The 4,540-nt window shown below is 69.7% G+C and overlaps 1 non-coding gene across 1 annotated transcript; it reads left to right on the forward strand.

Annotated features, from left to right (window-relative positions):
- The first annotated feature begins 1,653 nt into the window (after positions 1-1,653).
- Positions 1,654-1,772, forward strand: LOC135889869 (5S ribosomal RNA). The gene has a single exon (XR_010562185.1). It is a non-coding gene; the product is annotated as a 5S ribosomal RNA (ribosomal RNA).
- The last annotated feature ends 2,768 nt before the right edge of the window (positions 1,773-4,540 follow it).

Genomic DNA, 4,540 nt, shown 5'->3' on the forward strand with positions numbered 1-4,540 from the left:
ATTTTTCGGACTTGGAAAAAATTTTCGGGGCTTGGAAAAAAAAAAAAATGTCAGCCCGCTTCCTCCGGGTTGACCTGGTGGCCGAGCGGGGACTTTGACAATCTTTCGGACTTGGAAAAATTTTTCGGGCTTGGAAAAAATTGTCAGCCCGCTTCCTCCGGGTTGACCTGGTGGCCGAGCGGGGACTTGGACAATCTTTCGGACTTGGAAAAATTTTTCGGGCTTGGAAAAAAATTGTCAGCCCGCTTCCTCCGGGTTGACCTGGTGGCCGAGCGGGGACTTTGACAATCTTTCGGACTTGGAAAAATTTTTCGGGCTTGGAAAAAATTGTCAGCCCGCTTCCTCCGGGTTGACCTGGTGGCCGAGCGGGGACTTGGACAATCTTTCGGACTTGGAAAAATTTTTCGGGCTTGGAAAAAATTGTCAGCCCGCTTCCTCCGGGTTGACCTGGTGGCCGAGCGGGGACTTGGACAATCTTTCGGACTTGGAAAAATTTTTCGGGCTTGGAAAAAATTGTCAGCCCGCTTCCTCCGGGTTGACCTGGTGGCCGAGCGGGGACTTGGACAATCTTTCGGACTTGGAAAAATTTTTCGGGCTTGGAAAAAATTGTCAGCCCGCTTCCTCCGGGTTGACCTGGTGGCCGAGCGGGGACTTGGACAATCTTTCGGACTTGGAAAAAAAAATTTCAGCCCGCTTCCTCCGGGTTGACCTGGTGGCCGAGCATCTCACCGTCCCCGGACGCAGCGAGGGACTGCCTCCCGGCCGTCAGGATCGGGCCCCTGGAAGTCTGGGTGGGGTGCGGGGGGGGGGGGGGGAATTGCCCGACGCCTCCGAGGAGCGCTACCGGGGCGGGCCGGGCCCCCCCTGCTCGAAAAGGAAAAGAAGGATCGGGCCCACGAGAGACAGGGACCCGGCCGCCAGGCAGGCCGACCTGGGTTCACCGTCCCCGGCCGCAGCGAGGGACTGCCTCCCGGCTGACTGGATCGGGCCCCTGGAAGTCTGGAAAAAGTTTAACCCGACGCCTCCGAGGAGGGGGCGCCCAGGGAAGGAGGGAGAACCGGGTTGACCTGGCAAAGCGGCCACCAGGTATACCAGTTAAAACCTATGGGTTGACCCGGTGGCCGGAAAGCATACCGGCCAGCCAGGTGAACCCCGTTCGATTCCACGGGTTGACCTGGTGCCCGGGAGGGGACTCGGACGGTTCCCCCCGGGGTACGCCTTCCTCGGCCCGAAGGAACAGGGTGCGAACCAGGCGCGGGGGCGGGGCGGGGAACCGCTGGAACCGCTGGGGGACGGGGGACGGGGAGGGGGGGAATGGATCGGGCCTGCCGGGACCCGGCCGCCAGGCAAGCCGCCCCGGGCTCACCCTCCCTGGCCGCAGCGAGGGACTGCCCCCCCCCCCACCCCCGGCTGACAGGATCGGGCCCGCTGGAAGTCCGGGAAAATATTTTTCCCGACGCCGGAGGGAGGGGGGGGGGGAGGGGAAGGGGCTCTGACGGGCCAGCCCGGGCCCCGGAGCTTGAAAAGGAAAAAAAAGGATCGGGCCCGCGAGAGACGGGGGCCCTGCCGCACGGGGCAGTCCGACCGGGGCTCGCCGTGCGGCAGGCCCGGGCGCCGGCAGGGGAAAGCGGGCGAGGAGGCGCGGAGCCGGGTGCCTACGGCCATACCGGACCGAACGCCCCCGATCCCGTCCGATCTCGGAAGGTAAACCGTCCCGGGCCTGGCTAGTACTTGGATGGGTGACCGCCTGGGAATCCCAGGTGCCGTAGGCAGCTTTTCCCGGTCCGAGCCAGCTCTCTCTCCTTTTTCTGGGGAGGAAGGAGAAGGGGGGGGGGGGGCGGGCCAGAAAGCCCCTCGTCGCTCCTGCCGAGTCGGAGGTCGCGGCCGCAGGTCACGGGTCGGGGCGCCTGGGGTCCGGCTCCCCCCAACACCCACCCGGCTTCCTCCGCGGAGGACCCCCGGCCACCGAAGCCGCTGGGGGAGACCCCGGGCATGGGGCGGACTGGCCCGGCCCCTCCCGGCCCCCCTGCGCCCGGCCGCCGGCCCGCGGGACCGCCCCGAATCCCCCCGCGGCCACCCAGGCGAGGCCTGGCCTGGAGGGCCCCACGGCGGGTGTCAGGCTCCCCGCCGCTTGCCCCACCGGGGACCCACGGCCACCGAAGCCGCTGGGGGGAGACCCCGGGCATGGGGCGGACTGGCGCGGCCCCTCCCGGCCCCCCTGCGCCCGGCCGCCGGCCCGCGGGACCGCCCCGAATCCCCCCGCGGCCACCCAGGCGAGGCCTGGCCTGGAGGGCCCCACGGCGGGTGTCAGGCTCCCCGCCGCTTGCCCCACCGGGGACCCACGGCCACCGAAGCCGCTGGGGGAGACCCCGGGCATGGGGCGGACTGGCCCGGCCCCTCCCGGCCCCCCTGCGCCCGGCCGCCGGCCCGCGGGACCGCCCCGAATCCCCCCCCGGCCACCCAGGCGAGGCCTGGCCTGGAGGGCCCCACGGCGGGTGTCAGGCTCCCCGCCGCTTGCCCCACCGGGGACCCACGGCCACCGAAGCCGCTGGGGGAGACCCCGGGCATGCGGCGGACTGGCCCGGACCCTCCCGGCCCCGCTGCGCCCGGCCGCCGGCCCGCGGGCCCGACCCGAATCCCCCCGCGGCCACCCAGGCGAGGCCTGGCCTGGAGGGCCCCACGGCGGGTCTGCAGCTCCCCCCGGGCTTCCTCCCCCGAGGACCCACGCCCCCCCTGAGCCGCAGGGGGAGACCCCGGGCCCGGGGCGGACTCGCTCGGGCCCCCCCCCTGCGCCCGGCCGCCGGCCCGCGGGACCGCCCCCGAATCCCCCCGCGGCCAGGCAGGAGAGGCCTGGCCTGGATGCCACGGAGGACCCGCGGCCCCCAAAGCCGCAGGAGGCGCCCCCGGCCCCGGGGCCGGTAAGCCCCGTGTCGCTCCCCCCCCCCTCACCCCCCCACCCCCCCCGCGCCTCGCTGCCGGGCACCGGGCACCGCCCCAGAGTCAGCCGCAGCCGGCCGGCCTGAGAGCTGCCCTCCTGTGTGAGACTACGTTGATACTAACCGGCCATCAGGCAGGTCAACCCCATTGCTAGACCTGGGTGGACCTGGTGGCCGAGCGGGGACTTAGGAAATTTTCCAGCCTTTTCCCGGGGCGTGACCTGTTGTCCCGGTGGGGACTTTGAAAATTTTACAGCCGCTTCCCGGGGCTTGACCGGTTGTCCTGAAGGCCCCCCACCCCCACCCCCACCCCCGGGCTCCTGCTCCCCTCTCCCCAGCCTCGGTGCTCCGCTCCCAGCCTCGGAGGCTGCCTCTCTGCGGCGGCTGCATCGCGTCCGAGGACGCTCACCCTCCGGAGGCTGGCTGTAAAGCCTGACACCCACCACCGCCGCCGCCCCGACTCTCCGAGGGGCGACTCTGAGGCCTCCCCCCACCCCCGGACCACCCTGGAGACGACTGCTAAGCCCCCACCCCCGGCCAGTCTAGGGGAAGACTGCTAAGCCTCTCCCCCCCCTGCCCCACCCACCCACACTGTCTGGGGGATGACTATTAAGCCTCCCCCCCGCCCAGCCTGGGGGAAGACTGTTAAGCCTCCCCCCCACCCACCCTGTCTGGGGGACGACTATTAAGCTTCCCCCCCGCCGGAGCGCCCGGGGGACGACTATTAAGCCTTCCCCCGGACTGCCCGGCGGACGACTGCGAAGCCTCCCGCTCAGCCTGGGGGAAGACTGTTAAGCCTCCCCCCCACCCACCCTGTCTGGGGGACGACTATTAAGCTTTCCCCTCCGGAGCGCCCGGGGGACGACTATTAAGCCTCCCCCGGACTGCCCGGGGGATGACTGCGAAGCCTCCCGCTTTGCCTGGGGGAAGACTGTTAAGCCTCCCCCCCCACCCACCCACCCACACTGTCTGGGGGACGACTGTTAAGCTTTCCCCCCCGGAGCGCCCGGGGGACGACTATTAAGCCTCCCCCGGACTGCCCGGGGGACGACTGCGAAGCCTCCCGCTCAGCCTGGGGGAAGACTGTTAAGCCTCCCCCCCCCCCACCCACCCACACTGTCCGGGGGACGACTATTAAGCTTTCCCCCCCGGAGCGCCCGGGGGACGACTATTAAGCCTCCCCCGGACTGCCCGGGGGACGACTGCGAAGCCTCCCGCTCAGCCTGGGGGAAGACTGTTAAGCCTCCCCCCCACCCACCCTGTCTGGGGGACGACTATTAAGCTTTCCCCTCCGGAGCGCCCGGGGGACGACTATTAAGCCTCCCCCGGACTGCCCGGGGGATGACTGCGAAGCCTCCCGCTTTGCCTGGGGGAAGACTGTTAAGCCTCCCCCCCCACCCACCCACCCACACTGTCTGGGGGACGACTGTTAAGCTTTCCCCCCCGGAGCGCCCGGGGGACGACTATTAAGCCTCCCCCGGACTGCCCGGGGGACGACTGCGAAGCCTCCCGCTCAGCCTGGGGGAAGACTGTTAAGCCTCCCCCCCACCCACCCACCCACACTGTCTGGGGGACGACTATTAAGCTTTCCCCCCCGGAGCGCC

Source organism: Emys orbicularis, chromosome 15 (genome assembly GCF_028017835.1).
Source record: "Emys orbicularis isolate rEmyOrb1 chromosome 15, rEmyOrb1.hap1, whole genome shotgun sequence".
NCBI lineage: Eukaryota > Metazoa > Chordata > Testudines > Emydidae > Emys > Emys orbicularis.